The sequence below is a fragment of the Falco punctatus genome (genome assembly GCF_963210335.1).
Source record: "Falco punctatus genome assembly, chromosome: 1".
NCBI lineage: Eukaryota > Metazoa > Chordata > Aves > Falconiformes > Falconidae > Falco > Falco punctatus.
The window spans coordinates 77,532,045-77,557,171 of record NC_137580.1 but is presented as its reverse complement, the minus strand read 5'-3'; the positions used below and the strand labels follow the sequence as shown (position 1 = coordinate 77,557,171).

Genomic DNA, 25,127 nt, shown 5'->3' with positions numbered 1-25,127 from the left:
ATATTCCCGCTGTGGGGATTCCTCTTTTTTTTTTTTTTTTTTAATTGAATTTTTTCTTTCTTCTGTAAACGCCAGTCATTTGCATCTTGGGAATTAGCATTTTCTGATATTTCTCCCTGCCTTTTCAGGCTGTGTGTTGCTATGCACAGCCAACCCTCTCTTTTTTTTCATGCTCCTCACACCTCTTGGCACTAACACCTCCAAATAACTGTTGCTGCTACACGTGGGTTCACCTCTGTGTGATGGAACAGCGGCACAAAGCAATCTGCAACGCACATTCTGCACACTTTTTGCAACAAAAAAACCTACCAAACCCAAACACCCAGCCCTTGGCCCCTCTGCCACTGCTGGTCAGAGCAGCAACAGCCCCGAGGGCAGGTGTGGGGGACCCAGGCGTGGGGGGCTGGCCGCCCCCCGCAGCCAAGGGCCGGCAGGAGCCTGGATGGGGCAGAGGGCCCCGAGCAGCAAAGGGGGGCAGCAAGGAAAGCAGCCAAGGGGCTCAGAGTGCACTGGGGAGCGGGAGCAGCCACATGCAGGGACGAGGAGAGGCAGCCATGGCTACGGCCATCCTGCCTTCTCCAGGCCTGGGAAAGAACCTGAAGGAGGGCAGCCCAGCACAGGGACGGGGACAGCAGCAAGGCAAAAGATTATCCTGAGGATACGGCAGCTCCTCATCGGCTGGGCATCTGAATTGAGCATATAAACATCCCATGCTTTCCAGCATGGCTTTAAATTAAAATAAACCCTTTCTGTAATAATGCCAGACAATGGCTGACTGAGAAATTAACAGTCCAAGGTACCCAGGAATTCGCTCTTTACTACTTTGTGAACACTTATTAAAAATACAAAAATGAAATTAAAATCACCACATTAGGAAGATTTGATGCCCTTTGTGGACACATATTTTCTTTTCAGGACAAATTTTATTTTCTTCCAAGAAGTTTGATGAATTCAGGGATGGGAACTTACCCCTCATCCACAAGGCTATTGTATAGCACTGCTTTTGCTCGCTGTTAAGTGATACTCTGTAGTTCCTCCATTACCTCCACAGGCTGAGTTGACTGGCCTGGGTTAAGCCAGAAAGCCAAAAATAGAAATAGAAAACCACAAAATATTGTAACAGATATTCAAAATCATAAATCTGTGATCAGCAAAGCAGAGAACCTCTGTTAACATCTCATCTTCTTCACGTAAAACAACCATTTGTTGAGGCATGCAAATAAAACGTTAATGAGACCAACTTAAAAAGTAGCTTTTGCAAGCCCGAGTTTTGGGTTACCCGATAGGTATCCAGATTGCTGAAAGCTGGGCTACTCTCAGGAATCCCTTAACATTCTGACATTTCTACACCATGCATTTACATCCCTACGAGCTGCACTGGTCCTACCTGGGAGACGCAGCCTTCCCGAGGGACCGGTCACGCATTTTCCATAAGCTGACCCTTGGACAAAAAGCAGTGGTCATCCCAGAAGTGGGGACTGCCGGCCACCAAGCGCAGAGCCCCACTGGGAGCTGCCCATGCCGTGCCAGGCTGCTGTGGACCCACACCCAGGCTGGGCAGCACCCCTGAAAAGTGTTGGGGAGCAGGGTGCTCTCCTCCAGCGCAGGGAGAGGTGCCGGTGGTCCGACTGCCACTGAGACTTGGACACAGACTACTAGTCCTGTCTTTCTAGCAAGCAGCAAAGCAGGTGAAAGGGGTGCCAGGATTCACTTCAGCCACAGCTTTTTTTAGCACAGTTTCACACTGCACTTACAGCTGGATCAATAAAATAAATTGGCTGCACCGAAGTCAAAATCTCCACGTGCTTCCTTTTTCTGAGAAATTCAACTGCTCACTAAAAACGGACATCAGGAGAAAAGCTTTACCATGTACGCTGTATGGAGAAAACATCATTGTTTGGTCTCGGTTTAGATTGTTTCTTAATAACACCCCACAAAATGTTATCAGCTTGATATTTTAAAATTATTATTACTACTTTCCTTTCTAAGCTGGTGCATCTTCCAGCTACTCCTAGGCATGTCCTGCACTCTTGCCCTGGGGTACAAGATGTCACCTCTTTCCTGGTCCTTTAGGGACTATCAACGAACATATAGTAACTATGAATAATTAACCTGTAGATCAATCTCTTCTCGCAAGTGCATGATCAAGTAAGCTGGCAATCTCAGAAACATGTGCATCGTTCTCAAAAGATAAATATGTGTTTCTGTGTGACAGGCACTTGACAAATACCCAGCACATCTGAAAAAACTGACTTTCCAGGCACTTCCATATGAATCCAAAAGTTTACCTTTAGACCCCGGGTTTTCAGTTTGCCACAGCACATACGTTCACCCTGAGACTTACACAGCATCCAACACCACCGCAGTCTTGGCAGAAAAATCCTTGTTGATACTTATATATCACTGTAAAACCCACTCACGCTGAGTGAATTAATTACTTACTAAGCTGACAGTTTTTAAGATGGTGCAAGATAAAACCAACCAAAAAAGCCAAACAAAAATCCAAATATAATCACAATGTCTGTTGAAATGTTAAAATAAGAACAGGATAATGTTTGCGGTGTTGAACCCTTGCCCTTGGATGAGTTTCTTAGTATCAGATTTCAAAATGGACTGGCGCCTACAGACTCACAGGTTCCTTGCAATGCTTTTCACTGCGCGCATCAGCCAGTCCCAATAGTCTAAAACCTCTCAGACCAACTCTGGAAACTATTTAGCACCTGAATCCCATTTATTTCCACATAAATGTCTCAGTTCCCTAATCATAATTGGGAAAACTGTACTTCTCTGCCTCTCAGACAGAAATTTTTTAATAAATTCTACATAAGACTTCTGAAGTCTTTTAGATACGATGGCAAGGGGAGAGTCCGGAGATAGTCTGGGCAGATCAAAGTGAAATGTGGAATTAGGTGAGGGAGGTTGGCAGTGACAAGATGAGCTTTGCTTTGGCTCCTGGAGATAGATAGATAAGACAGCCAGCATGTAAACACACTACTAAACGCTTCAAATTACAATCCATAATTTGTAAAACCAGCTAACAGCATTTTCAGTGTGTATACTGAAATAGACTCCAAACTATTCCTAATTCACAACACTGAAATTTTCCTTGCTGCCACTCATAAGTTATCAAATTATTTCCATTATTCACTGGAAGAGATAAATAGCAAAACTCCAAAATTCAGACCAGAAGTTATATTTATGGAAATTCTGCCTAATTTTGGGAGAAAACACTTTATACCAGGTCATCAGTTCAAGACAGATTGCCTCATAAACCTCTCAGCAATGTATAAAACCTAAGGTTATATTTGATGGGTTCCAGGAACTGCATTTCACGCAGATGACCGAGTGCTGCAGCAGAGAAGCAGAGAGCATTTACTGCCCAGTAATGGTTGTGAACTGAGTACACCCATCACCTGCACACGATGCAGAGTGAGACCGAAACAGAGAGTGACCAAGAGCTGCTGTCCCCACACCACGGCACACTGCCAATGGTGAGCTGCAGATCTGTGAACTCCTAGACTCCTTAAATAATTTTTCTGCCATTTTCTTGCCTACAAGGACTGAGAGGTGATGCTGAAATAAAAGCCCAGGGAAGTGGCACACTTCATGGCACGCTATGCAGCGGAGCCTGAATTTATATACCTGGCCCTCTCTGACTGTTCAAATATTCATATGCATCCCTTTTCTCTTATTAGCATACACAGTAAGAGCATCAGACTTCATATGACATACGCATTTACTGGCATCTTTATGAGGGAACCCTGTTTACTTAAGTCAACATATCTACAGCTGAAATATTTACTCGTATCTAAGAGACAGATGACCTACACAATGTTAAAAGTTTATCAGTCTTTTCCAGCTTCATACTATTTTGGACATATCAGTAAACAAGGCAGCACATATCACCCCTAGTGCCTGCACTCATAAAAGTGTAGCAGGAGGTATGGTATAAATAAATACGGCTACCATATGCTATGTTGCTTCTGCCATTGCGAAACAGGCACAAGCAGCACTCTGTCATCTGCCTGCTTTGGAAACCTCTTGATGATGTAACAATACCTGGTGTGCACCGGTTTCACACCTAAAAAATAATCTCACGCTACCAGACATCACTCTCAATTTTAAAAAAGAAAGCACACGTGTATGTGAGAGGGAGAGAGGTCTTTCCACATGTGAGTAAATCACCACAAACAGGGCTACAAGGGGAACGCTGTAATTATGGACTGGAAATGGTGTGAGGATTTTGCTAATATTTCACTCACATGAGTGATTCTACTGTTTTAATGGAGAGAAATTACATAGCTGGAGCTCACAACTTGTTTACTCATTGGTTTAGAAGTTTCATGGTGTTGCTATAGATAAGCTGCCACTGGAAAGCACTAACGACGTTATGGTTTCCTTCTTTAAATAAACATAAAACTAGTATGTACACCTGTCCAATCAGTACTGCTCAACCACTTCCTTTTTTTTTTTAATATATATACTATTTGAATTTGGCGATCTTTCTAATGATCTCTCCATTTTGCTGTGAAGTAATTCTTCAAAGTAACTTTTTTTGCTGAAAATGTTTCTCAGCATGCAGTTGCAGCCCCACCAACACAAAGTTATAGGTGCAACTGGTGGCACTGTCCATCACTGACTTCATTTCACTTTTCCTTGTATTCCCTGCCTGTAGACGTTTATGACTGCGCAAACTGAAATCTCCCATGTTACAAATCCGCCTGAGATTTAAATACTCAAAAAATGCCTGGAAAACCTCCGAAACCTCTGAAAAAGTACAGTTTGCAGATGCTGAGGGATGCCCTGCCCCAGGTTCACCTTGCATTTGCTCAGCAATGCTGCGTGTGCTAGCCACAGCTGGCACGCAACGAGACCATGCACCTGCACTAGTCTCCAGGAGCATGTTCTCTGCCCTTCTGCTGCTTCTTGCTGGACTTGGGTGCTGAGAAGCAGGAATCCACCAGGCTTCGAAGCAGAGGGACACAGCTGAAAGGGGAAGTCCAGGAGGAAATAGTTCTGGACAAGTAGCCTGCAGGAAGACGGTGGCAGGGAAGTAAAACCAGGAAATTACGCACAGAAGTCTCTGTTCAAAACAGATTACTAAGGTTTCCCCCAAAACACTGCTAAGGAAACCCACAACTAAAATCATCCATGCTATTTATTTTCAGCCTTTGCAAGCAAATCTTCCAGGGACAGATGGGCCCTGAACACCATTACCACACAGCACATTTTTCTCTGTCTCAACACACGGGGCAGATGGCACAACCTAATGAGCAGTGATAGCAAAATGCCTTGATCTTCACTGTCTACAGCACTGCTGGGCTTCTGCACCCGAGCAAGGAGAAGTGAGCAGAGGGCTGAGCAAGCTGACAGAGCTCTCCGAGGATGGGGACAGACTGATTGCCAGCGATGTGTCCAGGCACCTGCTGGCAGCAGAGAAAGAGTGAACTCTGAAATCGCGCCGTTTTGCAGATCCTGAGGGCAGTTATGGGCCTTTCTCTCAGCCCTGACTCAACCTGCTGTTGTTCAGCTTGTTTTCATCCAGATCTGTCTCTTCCACCTCCTTGGCCAGGCCCCTCAGCCACCCCAAGCCAGCAGCGTGTGCAGACCGGAGGGTCCCGGAGGACACCTGCATGGCTCCCAAACCCACCTGCACTGTACACCCAATCCGCCATCGCTACATCTCCTCCCTGTCCAGCCTAACCTTCCCCACACCGTCCCTGCCGAGGCACTCCTGGGTTTTCACCTACCTCCCATTTAGCCCTTGTTCTCCCGGGTCACCTCCTTGCACAAGAGTTGCCACCTGTCACATATGCCAGTGGCGGGTGGACAGCAGTCTGCATGCTGCCGTGGCTGAATACTTCTTGCAGAACACAGAAAAGCGAAAAAATGTCAGGACATCTATTTCTATCAAAGGAATGAGTATGTGAGATATACAGCAATTACGTTTTGCTGTTGCTTTGGTGGCCGTAGAATATACGTGCCAAGTTTCGCTCTTCCAGATGGTCCATGTGTACATTTTTTTTTCATCCAGGAGATGTTCTATCACTGATGGCCACATGAAAGATAGCAGACAACTAGACAATGGGGTGGAAATTCAGTGTGGGATCCCAGGGACGCTCCAGAAGGCCCTGTAAATTCAGAGTCGTGAATGCCATAAATGCTAACGCAAGTGGTCCACTGACACATACTTGAAGTAGTCACAAAAACAATTTCCCCACAGAGGCTTGTAACTCTTTCTGTAGCCATAGCCATGCTAAGCAGAAGAGTGCTCTTGCAAGGCTGTACAAGCCTTGGTAGGAGTGATATTTTTTGGATTAAATTGTCAGGAGTCGCTAGATTAGAGAGTGTACCACCACCGTTCACCTTTCTTTACTGATGATTTTCCCCGTTGTCTATTTCTTTGTACACTGGACACTGCCAGATGCACACACTTCCATCTGCTGGTTTTTAAGCACTCTTGGCTTTGAGACATCTTTCTTCTGTTTTAATCAGTAGGTACTTTACCGGATATAATTATGACCTGAAACCCCTATATGTGCCTGCTAACACAGTTTGAAAAGGAACTCAAGTATGTGCGGGGTGGGGGTTTAGCTCTCAGTGATTATCAGACTATTTCACATTTGCCCATGATCCCACTAAAATACTTGTAAATGCCCCTCCTCATCCATGAAATGCTTCGCCTTGCCTAGCTTTAACTCATCATGGCTTTTAACTCTCATTTTTTCCTGCTAGCAGTAACTTAGAGAATGTTCTTGTGTAGCTGCCACCTCTGTTTTCCATTTCCAGAACAGCTCATTTGTTAACCTCAGTTTTTTTGAGCAGTCCCTTGTGAAGCCCCATTGGCTTTTTTTACTTTTTCTTTGCATATCTTTTTTCAGAGGAATTTTAATCTGTTGCACCCTAAATTCAGATTTCATATTAGAATTACCCAGCTTGTTTGCACACCCTTGGATCAGAGGTACTTCTTCTCATTGCATCCAGCCCACTAAGACCCTGATTTAGCTAAGCAGTTAAGGATGTGCTTAATTTAAAGAATGTGTATAATCCTATCCCTGTTCAATAGAACACATATACCAACGGCTGTTCCAGTGGGACAAAAGCACATGCTGAAAGTTACTGTAAATTTGTTAAAACTTCTATTCTTGCAATCTAATCCTAATGCAGCACCTCTGGCCCCTAAACAGTTTTTCTCAATTAAACAAAAGGAGATATGCAATACTCTGTTTTTTCACCCTTTCATTTTCACAGGACTTGTTACCTTTTGGGTTTTTAGGTCATTGAAGTTTATTACACCCTCTAGAGAGAAGTAACCACATGTTCTACCATATTGGGATGACAAGCCATCACGCTCTTGACAAGCAAGAGACCCCTTATTCTGAGTAAGAACAATAAAGCAGACTTTTTAGACCTCCCATTTCTGACTAGTAGGATTTGCAACTGTGTAGGAATCTGCAGAGATCAGCTGTGAAGGCTCAAGCTTACATGTCTCTTTCAAGGGCTCAGGCTGAGAGGATGCACAGAGCCCATATGCTCTCAGGCCAGGGTTTAGCTCATCTCTCTAGTTAAGTGACTTTTTACCTTCTTGCCAGAAGTGACCCCTACCATGCACGCAGAAGCATCTTTCCATGAGATGAAGGAGTTGGTAGAGGCTTCCCACGGCCATGCTCCCTAGGGTGATTTGTCCCTTCCTCATCATGACAGTCAAATGAATCATCCTGGAAGAACAAAATTGCAATTTAGTAGTATAGTACTGTCCTGGTGAATTTTTGTTTTCACCTCAAGCTTCTAAAAATAGTTGGGTTTGCTCTAGTAACCAAATGCAAATTGAAAAGAAATGGAAAGGAAATTACATGACTGAGCAACAAATCTTTTTACCAGTCAGCTTTGGATTATAAATTAAAGCTGACAAAGTAAAGATAACGCTTAAAAACTTTGCACCTTGAGCCAATCAAGTAACTTGGCATCCCTGCAGTCAATCAGATGCAGTATTTGCAGGTTCACTCACTGTCTCCTAAGAAATATGTTGTTTTGCTTCTTGGCTAAACTCTTGACTTGGGGTGGAACACCATTTCCAGGCAAAAGCAGAGCAGAGCACAGATCTGTTTGATTCCTGGCTTGGTGTCCTGTCACTGGCTTAAACAAAATTTCAAGTTAAATTATTTTGGGTTGTCTTTTTTTTTTTTTTTGGTAGGTTTGCCTCATGTTTCAGTATTATCTGTTAAAAATACTGTGCAGCTTGATGCTATCAACCACACCCCAACAGCACTTTAGCACTCACTTTGTGTTAATGGAAGTGCAGTCAAGGGCTGTGCGAGGATCCCTCTGAGAAGAACGTACCATGCGCTGAGGTTAGTTTAAATCAGGTTTGGGGCCTTTATTTAAACACAAAAAGAAAAGGTTTTATTAACATAGGAAATCATTCAGAAGAATCTGTGGGCTACAAAGCAGGGTAATATCCCTCAGATGGTACAATTACCCAGACAACTGGAAAAACTTGCAATCATACATACAAATAAGGTGTACCATTGCAAAGCTGGCAACAATGCAGGACATTACAGAAAGGTATTGCTGTTCTAGGGAATAAAGGGTGAGCATGTTGCAATCAGCAGCCAAACTTGGATAACATGATATCTAACATATTAAATAAAGATGTTTAAAGTTTCTTCATAACAAAGTAGGGGAGTCATAAATCACAAAGTACTGATTCCTTTGGGTATCACAATTCTACAAGTTTAAAGACAAAGAACATATCAAGTTTCATTCTCATTCTCATTATAATCTCCACACAGTAACCTTGAGGTCGGAGAGAGAGGGGAGAGCCTATGGATGTATGCCTGCAATAAGGGAGAAGGGATTTTGCTTTGGATTGTTTGGATTTCTTAAAAGAAGAATCTGCTGCCTGAGTAATTGGGAGCGGTTTGCCTCATCGGGCTGAAAGAACAGAAAAACCGGTAATACGTTAAGCAATTTGGAGATTATTTTGTAAACGAGACTGCCCTTTAAATTCACCCACTTTCCCTATCAAGTGCTCCCTTCCAAGAACTAATTACTGAGTCATTCTTTTCCTTTGTCATGTAAGTGCTTCAGGGTTTTTTGTGCCTGCAAGAGCTATTCCTGTTTCTCCACACTAACACACTATAGTGGGAAAAAAAAAAAAAAAAAAAAAGCCCCAACAGAAGGGACAGTTCAGCGACCAGACATCTTGCATCAGAAGAGAATTAGCAAACTCTTAATAACTAACTGGGCATTTCTTTGCTATCATTTACCTGATCGTTTCAAAGCACTTTTGAGCCATTAAAGCTTTACAACGTCCCCCAGGGTTGGTGTTTTTCACCTTCTTTCACAGACAGTAAAAATGACACAGAAATAGCTTAACCCCGGTGCTACAGGTCATACGGGCAGTACCAGAGGGGCCACGAACAAACTGCCAAGGCTGTGATGTTCCAGCCATTAGCCAACACCACCTCCTTCTGGAATGACAAGTCAGTAACACGGCTGCCCGATGCAGGGGGAGAAAAAAAAAAAAAATCTCATCACCGCAACTTGTCGCAAAAGATTACACGGCAGCCTTTCCTAAAAACTGGAGAGCGAAAGCTGAATTCTGACAGTCACCTTAAGGATCACATGGCGTGTATTTCCAGATGAAGATAAAAGCAATCAGATGTTCAGATAGTGTTCTACGCGACAGAGGGGCACGCGAAGGCAGTGCCTGCACCTTGGCGTTGCACCTCCCAGGACCTGTGCGGGACGTGGAGCCTGAGTTGGCAGCTCCTGGAATGGGAAGTTGGATGCCCAGGAGGGATCCACAGGAGCACCAAGAAGCCGGGTGGGAAGGCTGCCTGGCATGGGCACACAAGCAAACGTCCATGGGCTGCTCCACCTCTGGTCCGCAGCACAGCCGCACGCAGCACCGGCTGGGTTTGCAGCCCACGAGCTTGCCACTGGTACCCGGGCTGGGCAGGTCAGGGGTAGCTATGTACCAAACATATGGGGTACGTATAGCCACCCCATCCGTTTGGTCAAGCGCCACACGGGCAGCGTTTCTGAGAACACAACTCCGAGGCTGCTTCTGAAGTTTCAGCCCTGCGGGGAGAAGACTATTCAAGCAGATTGCATCCAGCACCCGGGACGTATGGAGCTGAGAGCATTACGGTGCCGTGACGACCACAGCAAACGCTGAAAGGAGTCCAGGCCCTTATTGCATAAGACCTGAGCACTTTCCTGGCAGTGACTGCAAAGAATATGAAAAAAATTGAAACTGAATTTATTCTCAGTTTCAACATCATCTCTCAGAAAGAGTCAACTGGCAATGGAATTTCAAGGGGGAAGAGCTCCTATAAAACTAATGACTTTTTATTCTCTCTCTGTCAGCGATGATTAATTCCTGGTGCTGGAGGTGCATCTGAGCAACTTAGAACAGAGTTCTGGAAGTCATGAAGAAGCAAGAGAGGCTTCAACCAAGACTTAATCGTTCTATTCTCAGGCCTTGCTCTGCCCAAAGCGCCACTGATTAGAAGCCAGCAAGAATTTTCCCTTGAAAAAGGCAAAGGAAAACGTCAAGATAATCTCAGTTGCAACTTGGGATATCACATTGACAAGAAACTAAAGCAAGACAGATTAAATGTGATTATTTTTTTTTTTTTTCCAAAGTCAGATGCCTGACATTCAGCACCTAAATCTGTTTTCTGAAACTTGTGTGTCTACTCCCAAAGCCAGCATAAACTGGCTGACTGGGGCCTCTGAAATGTATGCCGCATCGGCTGACACATTAATTTGGAATTGTGAGTTTAATTAGAATGACCAGACCAGAGTTAAAAAACTTTCACTCAGTGACTCACCGGTGATTACAGAAAAAAAAAACAAAACCAAAAACCACCAGTCCTGCATCTCTCTCCCTGTTGCTATGTTCTGAACACAAGAGTGTGCAAACCTATGCCCCCACAACTCCTCAAGCCACAGAAAACTGCAGCGCTTCTGGAAACACGTCCCCCAGCCCAACGCTGACCTGTGCCACTCACCGCAGAGCGGGTCTCCACGATCAATAGCAAAACAATGGAGAAAGAAGATTTTAAAATACTTCCTGAGCAGCCGTTTATAACAAGGACCTTCTAAAAACGTCCTATGCTAGAGCTGAGAACAGGGAGGGGAAAATATATACTACTTTATCCTCATTCTCTATAGCTTTAAAAAGTACTAAGCATACAATATAGAACCAGTATGTACACATGTAGATTAGATTACTGTATTGTTTTATATTTAAAGATTGTTACCATTTTTTATTAAGCTCCCCTCCAAACATCTGGAAAATTTAATTTTTTAAAAAATCAGCCTTTTTAGCAAGCAGTAGAACAGCCAAAGTTTTCTTGCCAATCAAAACATTCTCAAATACTGATTTTGGTTTTTCCAAAATTTCATAAATATTTTTGAAAAATCTTCTTGATTTTTTTTTCCCCTGAAACACAAAAACTTCGTTCAAGCAGCACTGCCATTACAGACAGAGTAACTCCTGTTCCTGAGGGAGATACTCAACAGCCTCCACATGCATTAACCATTCTCCTCCAGCACCGCCCTTCACCCAGCCCACACTTTGGCCTTCTGCAGCAGAAGCAGCAGGTGTCCCCCTTACCAGGTGGCCTGCTGCACCTCTGGAATAGCTCTACCTAAAACGCAGTCTTTAAGTGGAAGCTGGTTGACATGCTATGGAAAAAAATAGCTCGGGATCACCTAATTAAAGACTGTTTAATAATGCAAGCAACCTTTACTCAGAGTAGGAGGTTACATTAGCATGGCTCATCAAAGAAATTTGTACCAAAGTCTTAATTTTGTTCACCTTGCCCTTTGTGTCGCTGTATTTTGTCCTATCTCCTGAAGGTCCATCTGTTTTCCCCAGTATGATATTTCAATCCTTCCCTTGGCAGATGAATCCCAACTGATTTCCTCAACCCACGCTTTTAGCACACTGCAACTTCTGGTGACAAAGTTATCAATGACACAATTAAACTGGGACACTTTCCAGATGGTGCAGGAGGAATGCCACGGTTCTCTTCCTCCAGCTCAACCCTTGCCCTTTCAGGTGGCATCTCTGTGGCCTCTTCTTTAACCTGTTCCTTACCACCTGCCAGTCTGCCTAAAAATCCCCATCTCCCCCAGGTTAGTTCCATCTCCCACACAGCTCAATGGCATCAAAGACCTGCTAGATTAGATCTCTACATTTCACTTCCTTTGAAGAGGAATTGTCTTGACAAAGAGAAACATCAATTAACAATTCACCTTTGAAAAACTGCTGGTACTTTTATTTTTTCTGTTTTCTACTCGCCTTTCTATCTCTGTCCTCTGTTTCAAATCCCTGAATACTACTGAGGTGACAAATGAGCTGCCCAGATTATTGTTCCCCTCCTTCCACGGAGGGGTGTTACAGGCATTATCCCCCAATCATAAAGCACTACCTTTGAGTTCATAGATTATTAAAAATCCTTTCTACCAGACTTGCAATTTCCTCTGCCAGATCTCAGGCTATTACGAGATGGACATTATCCAGCTACTCTTCCATTGCAAACACATTCATTTGCACTTCTACGGTTACTCCCAACTACCTTCGTCCCCACAGTCTACCTTACAAAATATAGCCTCATTATAAAACAAAAGTATTCTTTAGTTTGAGGTCATACTTGGACTACCTTTACCTTCGTTCCCTCCTTATTTGACTGGGGAGGGGGGAAGAGAGGATTTTTTTTTGACCCTGCTTCTAACCAGGGTGAAGAAATAAATTAATTTTGGAAACTATCTTGTCTCCAGCGACAGATCTCAACGCATGCCTTTAAAGGGTTCAGATAAGCCACTGATCGCATTGTGCTATGTGGCAGGAAAGTCCTAATACTTACAAATACTCAATTTTGAAGTTTCTTTGCCCTGGAATTACACTGGCCAATACAGTGGTAATCATCTAATCTAAAACCAACATCTGGTCCAAGAGAGAAAGGCAAACCATTCCAACATCCAATAAAACTTCCAATATTTGTCATTTTGAGTATCTATCTCAGCAAAGACTGACCAGAAACTGTTTAAATTACGATCTTACCTGATGTGTTGCAGCCACCCCAGAAGAGCTCCGTCCCTGTAGAGAAGCCCCATCCAGGGCTGACGTGCCTGTGCCAAACGCAGCGGTCCTGCAGAGCCCCCCTCGCCTGCCAGCTCACCCAGAGGGCACCCCACGCCTCCTGCAACCCGCACAGCTCAAGCCCACCCATTGCCCAGCAGACAAAACAAGTGCACACAGCAAGTATAGGGAGAGTTTAACAATTATTTTATGTTTCTCACAGGGAGAGCCATAGGCGGGTATTCATTAAATCCCAAAAACCCTCTTCCAAGTCCTTCTGGCTTGAACGTATAAGGAAGATCCTCCCTTCTCTGTCTCAAGCTCCTTCCATCTTCACCATGCCAAACCTCCAGATCAAGCCTCATTTAAGCAATATACAAAGAGCAATTTCAATCCACTTAATATGTGTAATCAAATAGCTCACTGCTCTGTATATTCCAAAGTTTGGGAACGCTTATGAAGCTGCCACAAAGCTTTCACTGCAGTGCAGAGCTCTGCTTTGAACTGCCAAAGAAACAGGAGGTTCTTGCCATAAAATTGAGGTCCAGTGTGTCAGAGTGAACGTTGTTTTGTCTAATTTGAACCTGGAAACAATTTTTATGCTTTTTTCAGAACTGGTGAGTAACCATTAAGCGACCAGATTCATGTCTCCACGTTAGCAATGAAAAAGATTTTCACAGTGGGTTTGGCCTTCTAAGAACCATCTGCCTCATGATGCCATGTCCTCTCCTAACTTCCACATATTAAATTTCATTAAAGAACAGCTGAAACAGGATGCTTTTTTCCCCCTCACATCACACCTCTGAGAAGACCCTTCCTTTTAGCTTCCATAAGGATTTTATGAAAGACAGAAAGCAAGACACCCCCATAACAACTTCTGTAACACACTGGTCAAGACGGTGTATTTTTAGCCCGTGTCCATAATGTTTTATGTTTAAATTAAATGGCATGCCTGTGAACTATATTCCCATGGGAGCTGCCTAAGCTGGTAGTGGCATGTTGGTGTTCCCAGGTGCTACACACTGAAGCAGAGCTGGCAACAGACCTTTGCGTACAAGGCATGCAGGAGCACTCCTGGGTTTCTGATGTCTTTAACAACATGTGGACATGAGAAATGCCCTCTGGGGCCAGATCAGCCACCCACCTAGTCCTACAATCTATCTGGCACAGTGGCTTGTTGCAAATAAGCATGTACAAATACGAATGCACTCATTTATCGGGCAGAGCGTACTCAATTCCTGTTGTTGCAATCATTGCAACAGAGCACTCTTCAGATTGGTAATGTACACAGTTATATCATGATTCGTACAGTCTTAATGACCAAACAAAATAAACTCGGTCAGTTTAATCCCTTGAGCTGCCCTCAAAGAGTTCTTCTGATTACAAACAACGAGCAGGCAGCACCTCTTCATTATGAAAAAAAAAAGAAAGAAGTAATAAACAAGCATAAAACCCCCATAGGCTTAACCAGTTTATTAAAATGTATTAAGCCTGGCTAGCATATGGTATCGAGCAAAGCCAAGAAAATGGCTCTAAGTGGGCATGGAGGGAGTCTCCTAATTTGCTAGTCATCTTTGAAAGACACAGAAACCCACTGGAGTAAACTGTATGGAAAGGAAGAGGGAGGTCCCCATGCACCTCCAGAAATCCCCCAGGGCTGCATGGCACAGCTGTTCCTGGCCTGAGGCATCCCAGAATGATGATGTCCTGAAGACTTCTCCTCCCATGGTGCACCCCATCCCCCCTTGCCAACACCTCTCTTTGGGGTGCAGTCAGGACCGCCGTATGGGTGAAGCCCCAGCTGTCAGAGACATCAATGGGGTCATGAGGCAACCAAACCCCAACAGCCACTGGGCAACAAAGGAGTATACCCAAATCAAACCTTTTTTTCTTTTTTCTTTTTTTTTGTCAGTCCAATTTTTTTTGTGAAATAATTGTAATTTCCAGAGAAAGCTGCTGGTTTTCTTGGAGGTAGGTGTTCGACTGAAAATGAAATACTTTGTCAAAAAGCAGGTTTAGTGAAGAACATTTGATGTTACTTTCTTCCAACTTCCTGCCCAGCAGAGCCTGTGCTGGCCTGCGGTCCCTCTCGTAGTGCCCCTGGACTCAAACGTGCCACCAGTAACTTCTGACTTGGACGGAGCCCCCTCCCACACTGCTTCCTAGCTCTGGTCTTGTCAGCAGAGAGAAAGGGAGATAGCACTCAAGGAAGGCAGAATCCTTATAAACAACAGATAATGAACACAGACAACTTAAAAGTTAAATACTATAAAATGACATCGTCAGATGTTCTCAAAAGTGGCCCACAGTGGAGAACTGGCTAGTCACACAGAGCTGGCTCTCCCTAGTTCCAGCTATTAAACTGTTATGAAGCTAAAATCGCATGAAATAGTTTCCTAACTTCACTTTTCCATGTATGCAATAACTATCCACACCACAAGGGTGTTTCACAACTGCAAAATGGGAAGAGGAGATAGACACAAGACACCCTGATCCATGCTATGAAAAACAAATGAGAACCCTGGATCTGACCTAACTGTGAAGTAATTTCAAGTGATAATAAGATACCAATGATGAATTTGTTAAATCTGGAGTACATGTGGAATTCATCTGAAGCATACAGCCAAAAAATAAATATACTAATTTCAAAAGTGATGCAACATGACATTGTATCCATAAGCAACTAGCTGAGGACAGTCTAGCCTGCAATTATATTTTTGTAGACATAAGTCTGGTAAATTTTTTATGCATGTTAATAGTTCTTGTTTACATCACTGGTCAGCAAAACAGCATTCTCCTCAATTCAGAGGCATCAAAAGTCACTCTGCCGGGTACAGCAAAGGGTCTACCAGCCCTAGAAGACACATAGACACAGTGTATTAGTCTCTTTGCTCAGAAGAAAACCAAATACCAAACTCTAGCTTCATATACATCATAATTATTTTGAATTGATCATGAATTTCTAGTATCAGGGTGTTCAGAAAATGGCTAGATCCAACCCTTACTGCAACCATGCTCTCAATGTGTCCATAGCAGAACCAAAGAAATTAATCTTCTGAAATCTTTTCCAGCATGACATTTCTATGATTTCATCCCACCAAATATGTGCTGCCTTGTTCTGAATCAAGCTCCAGTATGCCCAGACTGTCCTTCCTAGATTCTGCCTAATCTCTTCTTGAAAGACCTCAGTGACAGCAATTCGGCTACTTCCCAACAAAGTCTGTTCCAAAATCTAAGCCTTCTGGATACGTCTACACAGTATCTCTGTTTTCCATCTACTACGTATTTTGTATTTATAGTTCTCTGAAGTTCATTGCAATTTTCATTACTGGCACTTACAGACAAGATTTTGCAATAATGTATCCCATTCTTATACACTGATTTCTGCTTATTCACTGGACAAGGAACTTAGCTCCAAGATGGATTTCTTTTTTCTCTTCCCAGTGCTAGGAGCTTACAAATCAGTTGTAGAGATGTTGAGCACTGAATCAAAGAATTTGGTCAGGGTTGGAAGGGCCCTCTGGAGATACCTGGTCCATCCCCCAGCTAAAACAGGTTCACCCAGAGCAGGTCGCACAGAATTGCGTCCAGGTGGTTTTTGAATGTCTCCAGAGAAGGAGACACCACAGCCTCCCTGGGCAGCCTGTCCCAGGGCTCTGTCACCGCCAAGGTAAAGACGTTTTCCCTCATGCGCAGACGGAACTGCCTGTGCTGCAGTTTGTGCCTGTTGCCCCTTGTCCTGTGCTGGGCACCTCTGAAAAGAGCCTGGCCCTGTCCTCTGGCCACTCGCCCTTAAGGTATGTGTAGACACCGATGAGACCCCTCTCAGCCTTCTCCAGGCTGAGCAGGCCCAGCTCCCTCAGCCCTTCCCCGTAAGGGGGATGCCCCAGTCCCCTCATCGCCCTCGCAGCCTCCGCTGGGCCCTCTCCAGCAGTTCCCTGTCTCTCTTGACCTGGGGAGCCCAGAACTGGACCCAGTACTGCAGGTGTGGCCTCACCAGGGCAGAGCAGAGGGGCAGGACAACCTCCCTCGACCTGGTGGCCACGCTCCTCCTAATGCACCCCAGGATGCCACTGGCCCCTTGGCCACCAGGGCACCCTGCTGGCTCACGGGCAACTTGCTGCCCACCAGAACTCCCAGGTCCTTCTCCACAGAGCTGCCCCCCAGCAGGTCAGCCCCAGCCTGTACTGGTGCGTGGGGTGGCTCCTCCCCAGGGGCAGGACCCTCCGCTGGCCTTTGTTGAGCTTGATGAGGTTCCTCTCCACCCAGCTCTCCAGCCTGTCCAGGTCTCGCTGAGCGGCAGCGCAGCCTCCTGGTGTGTCAGCCGCTCCTCCCAGCTGTGTCCCATCAGCAACCTTGCTGAGGGTGCCCTCTGTCCCTTCAGCCAGGTCATGATGGATACGCCGAGCAGGACCGGAGCCAGTCCCGACCCCTGGGGAACACCACCAGCTGCAGGCCTCCAGCCAGACTCTGCGCCGCTGATCACAACCCTCCGAGCTCTGCCATTCAGCCAGTTCTCGACCCACCTCACTGTCCACCCATCTAACCCACACCTCCTGAGCTTACCTGCGAGGGTGTTATGGGAGACGGTGTCAAAAGCCTTGCTGAGGTCAAGGTAGACAACACCCATGGCTCTCCCCTCATCTACCCAAGCAGTTATTCTATCCTAGAAGGCTATTATTTTTGTCAGGCATCGTTTCTCCTTGGTGAATTCATGTTGACCACTCCTGATAACCTTCTTTTCCTCCCCATGCTTTGAGATGACCTCCAGAATGAGCTGTTCCATGACTTTTCCAGGGATGATTGTGGGCCTGACTGGCCTGTAGTTTCCCAGGTCCTTCTTTTTGCTCTTTTTGAAGGCTGGAGAGACACTGACGTTCCTCCAGCCCTCAGGCACCTCTCCTGTCCTCCATGACCTTTAAAGATGCAATCCTATTTTTTGCCCTGCTTCCTCGGATCCTGAACTCCACCATCTCGTGATCAATGCAGCCAAGGGTGCCCCCAACCTTCACAACCCCAGCCAGTCCTTCTTTGTGTGTCAGTAGAAGGTCCAGCAGCACACCTTGCCTTGCTGGTTCCTCCGCCACCTGCATCAAAAAGTTACCACCAGTGCTCTGCAGGAACCTCCTGGACTGTGTGTGCCTAGCTGCGTCACCTTTACAGTGGATATCAGGGTGGTTGAAGTCCCTCATGCAAAGCAGGGCCTTTGGTTGTGAGGCTGCCTCCAGCTGTCCGTACAAGGCCTCATCAAATTCCTCTTCCTGACCAGGTGGCCTGTAGTAAATCCCTACAACAGTGTCCGCCATGTCGGCCGGCCCCTTAAGCTGTAAGCTCTCAACTCATTCTGCATCCACCCTTAGGAAGAGCTCAGTACATTCCAGTTGCTGCCCCACATAAAGAGCAACTCCACCACCTTGCCTTGCTGGCCTGTCTTTCCTGAAAGGTACACAGCCATCCATGACAGCATTCCAGGACTGATGGATCTGGATTTAAGTGCCTCTAGCCAACGAGACTCATCAACATATAAATCTGTTTCAGGAAAACATATAGATTGAAATGAACATAGGAATAATTCTATGATAACCCTACAATTAGACAAGCCTTTAGTGGCTAAAATAGCATATCACTTTGCACTGGTTAGCTTTCAGAGAAGGAAAACTAGACACATCCTCATCATCATCAACAGTCTAATTTGCTGTCAGGCCAGGTTTTTTTCTAACAGGTTTTAACTTTATGCTACTCAAGAACATTTGCCCACTTATCAGCAACTTCATTTTCACTGTACAGCAAACAGTTGAAATATGCAAACACTGCCAAGTAACATAGGTAACGTTAAAAGTCAAAGCATTTTCTATTCCTTTTTTTGCTGTCTCCAGAGCATCACCCCTTCTCTTTCCCATAGGCTAATGCTGAAGTCCAAAGTCCAGGTAACAGTTAAGGCATACTTTTATCCCAAACACTGATAATTTATCAATAAGGTGGGAGGGACAGAGATTTACCAAGGAGACAGATGACTAGCGACTTGAAAGTCTGGTGACAATGAAAAGGGAGCACTAAATGTTTAAAGGCATTTTGGAAAAGCTATCTTGGACTGCCCTATGGAGAAATCAGAAAGCTGGAGACATACGTTATACTGCAGCCTTTCGCAACACAACAGCCTAAGGGCAACGAGAAGATTTTCATACTGCTGAGGGCAAGTGGTCTGTGAGTTCTGCAGTAAAATATTCCATGTCAGGAAAATGACCTCAACCTTTGACTTCCACATGATTCATATTCTTTCAAGTTAATACTGAAGACAAAACATCTGAAAATAAAGTTATGATGGGTGTTTAGCTGTAAACACAGGACTGTCTGGTCAAAACCACATGTAATCTTTATTCCCTTTACCTTTTTCTTCCTGCACATAGTGTTACTGCTGATAATTAAATCCCCGATAAGCTTCTGAATAGGTTTTCAAGCTAAATTCAATTTATCGAGTGTTCAAATGGATATGTAATGAACGTGGGAGCCACCCTAAAACCCTCACTAAAACTTATCCTTTCAACCTTAATGATTTAACTTACAGCAATCATTATCTTCAATGTGCTTTTAGGAACTGAAAACTTGACCAAAAGAAATATTTCTGTTGATTTCACAAACCACGATACAGCTTAACTTTTTTTTTAACATTGTCTTTAAAGACTTGCCATGCCTGTATGGCAACCATGTAGGCAAAACTTTCCCAACCAATAGGTATTTGATAAGCACAGCCACTGTAAATATCTGGTTGGACATTTACAAAGAGCATCATACAAAACAAGCACTGTGTTGCTCCACCACCCTCTGAAAATCTCTCTGGTTTGGAAACATTAAGACTTCCTCCCCAAAAAAAGAACAGTCCAAAACAAATTATAACTACAGTCCACACGCTGATAAAGTTTCAGAACAAGCTGATATAGTACTGACAAGAAAAGGCTGAGGAAAAGCAAACAGTAAGCCTGACCCTCACCTACACTGAGTCTCTTTTATGCTAATTTGGCATTGTAAAAAAAGCCTTTTCTGATGTGCAATATTGATATTTCCACCCATACAAAGACTACTTCGCTTGCCAGAAGAGTACAATGAAGCCCTGGTAAATGAAAACAAACCCCACATTTATATATGAAGTACATGTCTCCTCTCTCCTCAGTTGATGGGATGAAGTTTACAAATAATACCTGTTGCAACACAAACTAGTAGGCTGCAACAAGGCTTTTACCATCAGTCAGATTCTACTGTCCACGCTGTTTCTCCTTCTTCCAGACACCAGCCCCCACTGCTGCCCCTCCTCCATCCAACCTCCTCTCCCACACTCCTCAGAGCTATTTAACTACTTAGCAGGAACGAGCTACAGCTGCACATGGTCCATGTCAACTAGCCCACTGCCTTCCAAGCACGGCCACAGCTGCATGTTATCAATGCTCATCAGCCCACTGCCCTCACTCCTCTACAAATACCTGTTTGCATAACAGCAAGCCCACACGCACACTCACCTTTACATAATTGCTTAAGTTTCTATTATTATATTGCATATAGTGGTAGGACTCAACATCCCACATGCAAACACCAACATTGCACCTTCAGTTACAGCAACTGCATGTTAAAAACCAGGCCTGGACTCAGCATTACCTCTAGATCTCTATGTTCCATACATCAGAGCTGCAAGCCTGGCCTTGAGTGTCATCAACCTAAAATACTTCATGGCATAACATCCCAGCAGCGACCAAAAGCAATAGGCTTGCACCAAAGACCCCACCTAGAGCGTGTGAAGATGCTCAATTTTGCTTAAATTGCACAAGCATTTCCTTAGCATCCCCAGGTCTGCAAGATATGCACGCTCCTCCTAGAGTTCCGAAAGTACAAGCACCTTGGGTCAGGACACCTACAGAGGACCATCCTCCCCAACGGGTGGGATTAGTCCCTGCAGGAGGGCTGCTGCCAGGAGACTTGAGCTGCCCCAGCCACCTCAAGGCTCTTACGGCGCTGCCTGCTGCCACACAGGCACAGCCACAGCGAGGTGGAGAGGCTTTGCACGTGTCTAATAAGTCCATGTTATGATGGGAAAAATTCATCCAATGCCAAGAGCTCCAGAAAGACCATATAACACTTCATTTGTGTGCTAAAAACTCAGTAGGGATTTAAATGAATTAGATCCTTGTGCAGAAGAGAAAGTTAACCCTTGCTGAATAAACAGAGTTTTTATTAGTGGATCAGAATTAGACAGGATATATTTCTTATGAAGCAGTTTCATTTGAATGGGAATTAAATGCTGACATACCATGCCTTCAAAGGTTTCTTTTTCATAATTTGTTTCTTTTTTTGTTGTTTTATGAGTGCAGTGTTCCACCAGGGTCTTCTTTTTCCTCTGTGTAACAAAAACAAAGATAACTTCTGAAAACAGAAGAAATAAATCAGAACACTCGAAGTCAAGGCGCTTGCTCTGGTTGGACTTGAAACAGAGAAAACAAAGTACAGCAAAAGTTTGCCAAGTCTCTTTAATGACCCAGAAACTGATTATGATGTACTGAATTTTGCAAGTTAGTAAATCTGCCCACATACACGATAGGAAAACAAAATGCTGGGACTCTGCACCAACAGGATTTTCTGTTCAGAATTACACGGATCCAGCAGCATAGTGACTCCCAAGGAAATCTCTTGGTGGTTAACTGGACAAAATCAACAGGCACAAGAAATTATCAGCAGGCACCAGCAGATGCACCTTTGGTGGAACGTTTCTGCCAGCTGCACTGCAGAATCGTCCACAGTCACCCCTGGAGCCAAATCTCTATCCTGGTGTTTGTCCCTGTCTCCTCCTCTTGCCATGTACTCTCATCAGCACCCATGCCTGTGAAAATAATCGCACTGTTTCATGCTCCCTTATGCAGCAGTGGAGGACAAAGCCACAAAAGTTGCTCTCAGAGGTATCATCCCTTTTTTTCATTAGCACAAGGCATAATTAGGACCTGACCCAAAGCCATCTCAAGCTGGCTGATGTCTATCTATTCACTGCCCTGGGCTTTTGACAAGCACAGGTGCCAGGGCAGCATAAAACACAGGACAATTATTGTCACACACGAGTACACTGACAACAGGGCACCATCATTTTAAAGATGTCCATGCTGTGCCTATCAAAGCCAAGGGGTCTTAATGACAGGAAACGACTGAATTTGTATACACAAGGAGGAGGCTGGAAAATGAAATTACATTTGCTACAGAAAATCCATCTTCGTTTCCCAAGCTGTTCTTCGTTTCATACTCCAGTGTTTTGTGTTTCCTTCATCAGGAAGCACCACCACTTGAGAATGGCCGCGTCCTTGGGTGGACATACGATTCATGGTGTTATTTCTGCAGCTTCTATGTGTCTTCCTAGTGTATTTCTGTCTTAATTGTTCTTTTCTAAAGAAGTGTGCCTTTAAGTCAATCAGGGTTTACAAATATCTCACCAAGTCAAGTGAAGTCCAAGTGGGTGAAAGGCGGTTTTATTTTCCTGCTACAAATTTTCCAATCACACCTATTTTTATGTTAGCAGGGGCAACTCCATGATTTAATAACTACAAGCCATTTAACAAACATGAACTGAAACAAGCACTTGTAAAGAACAAAAACAAATGCTTCACTCTGAAAGGTATGTTTTCCTTTTAAACACTTCTTCCCTTAGAATAGAAACATAAATTTAACTGATTTTTACATTATTTTATTTTTTTTAACTAAAAGTTATTCCCTGCCCCCCCAGCCCAGATGGCTAGATGTTGACTCAGTGCAAGGAATTTGGGAGGTTATACAAACATGAACCTAGTTTGACAATCCATTATAACTTGGCTAATGCCCCTCCGTCACCAATAATCAAGGCTCTGCTAACACTTTCATTCCTTTTTTTCTTATTTTTGTTGAGTAAATTGCACTCTGTTCAGCTGAATCACCAGGATTTCTTTTCTTTTCTTTCAAGATGGCCCTTTCTTTTAAAGCCTCTTAAGGGAAAAATGTTTATTTCTCAAATGAAGCCTTTGAAGGGGTTTGCTTCTTGCAGGTGACTTTGCAGAAATGTTCATTTTCAGAATGGTTTCAGGCATAATCTTCTCGCTGCTCCCTGCTTTGCAGATGGCAGCACCGTGCAGGGAAACGGTGCTGAGGTGTGGTACCTGACCCTGTACATCTGCCCTGCCCCAGCACTACCTGACTGAAAATCCCAAACTGAGATTTGTTCTTAACAGAGATGCCAAAGCCCCAAGTCTGCCCTGTACAAAGTTCCTCAACCCTAGTGGAAAACGTCCAAACAAAGCAATCCTGCTAACTCAGACCTCCTTATCAGCTGCTTTACGGAGGCCTGAAATACCAGTTTTAAAGGGATATTGGTTTTTTTTCGGTTGGTGGGGGGCACAATGTCAGCCTGTGGGCTCAGCTTCTCCAGCCACCTGAATTCAGGCTCTCGTGGGGAAGCTCTGGGATCCCACGCGGACACACAGTGGCACAGCAATTGACTCACAAGCCCACGTGGACCCTGCAGAGAAGATGTAACGCCACCTTACCTTGTCGGTACCGGTGTCTCTGAAGAGGCTTCAGCGGCGTGGCCACAGGCTCTGCTCCTGCCCTGCTCCCGCGCAGGAAGGGGCTGTGGCTGCACGAAGGATGGGGCTCGCAGGGACTGGCACCCCAGCCCCTGGCTTGGCAAAGGAGTCTGCCGGGTGCTGAGCCAGCACACAACTCGCACGTAATGCGGGGGGGACGTGTCCTGCTTCTGCCAGGCAATGTGTCTCCCCTGGCTGCTCTGCCAAGCGTGTCACACCAATGCATCTATCAGTGTGCTGCACCACACGCTGGGCTGAGGGAAGTAAAGCCTGGCAAGTTTGCATTTCCCCGCAGAGCATCGCTTCTGAGGCGGGAGCACCTCTCGGGCTGGGTGAGACATAACGGATGGGGCCCTCCAGCTCCTCCCGGTTGGGGTCTCTTTGATGAAGCAAAGCAGGACTGAATAAATAAACTTGTCTTACCAACCCTCTGTGGGATTCCAAACATTTCTGAAGATTTTGTCATCTGAAGTTGAATACAGAAGCGAGGGTAACATATTGAAAAGATTCTGAGAAAGTAAAGCTTTAAATAAGAGAGAAGTGACTTAGGAGCTCTGGAACTTACTCCTGCCAAAGCCTTCAGATGGAGGGCCTTAAATCACTTACATGATGTCAAAGATTAGGAATTTAGGATTTTTAAAAGGGGTGTCTAAGGCCTTCATCCAGCCAGTAACCTTTAAAATTGTCATATTTTCAAAGGCTTTGAAATCTCATTCCTGCTCCCCTCACGGCAAGGACAACCCACCCAAATGCAGTAACGTTAAAGCAAAAATGCCTCTAAAACACAAACACTTCAACGAAGCTTTTTTCCGTCCCTTTCACCACTGCCACCAAAAGAAGGCACAGCCCTGTGGAAGACCCTCTGCAGCATGAGACCCTCTGGGCAGGGGGTGACAGTGCTGGAGTAGAGCCAGTGGGATGGGTGGTCACCTCCTGGAGACCAGTGCCCCCAGCAGGTACCTGGCGGGCTGAGGGCAGCATGCTGGCAGGGCTGGGGACCGTGCCCTATGGGACTGTCAGCATCAGCAAGACAGGACAACGTGATGTGGCCCCACGTGCCACAGAACATTCCTACCTGCTGGGACGAGCGTGGGGACAGCGAGCTCATCTACCACCACAAAATAAAAGACCTACCTGCTGAGGCAAGGCTGGTGTGCCTGCCTCACCTTTGACGCTGCGGAGGAGGAGAGGGACCCAGCTTTCATCAGTGGGAGCATCCTGAAGCACTTGCAGAGCCAAACGGTCAGGGAACCAGGAGACGTGGAGGAAGCCAGTGGAGAGCGCAGCATCCAGTTCAGCAAATCCCTTAAGCATGTGTTTAAGTGCTTTACTAAATCAGGACCACAGGGCTTCTGCACAGATGGCCCTTACCAGTTCTGGGATACCTGTTAGCATCCCATGAAGGAACAAGGAGGTGGCTCAGTGCCCTCCAAAAAACAGGCGAT

At 45.0% G+C, this 25,127-nt stretch overlaps 1 protein-coding gene across 1 annotated transcript in view; it reads left to right on the top strand.

Moving 5' to 3' along the window:
• DCHS2 (dachsous cadherin-related 2) overlaps window positions 1–25,127 on the top strand; it is a 250,110-nt gene extending 224,983 nt beyond the window's left edge. The window contains exon 23 of the mRNA XM_080384716.1: window positions 1–25,127. This exon is cut by the window's left edge and continues 37,467 nt beyond it. The gene's annotated coding sequence lies outside the window, so the exon portion shown is untranslated.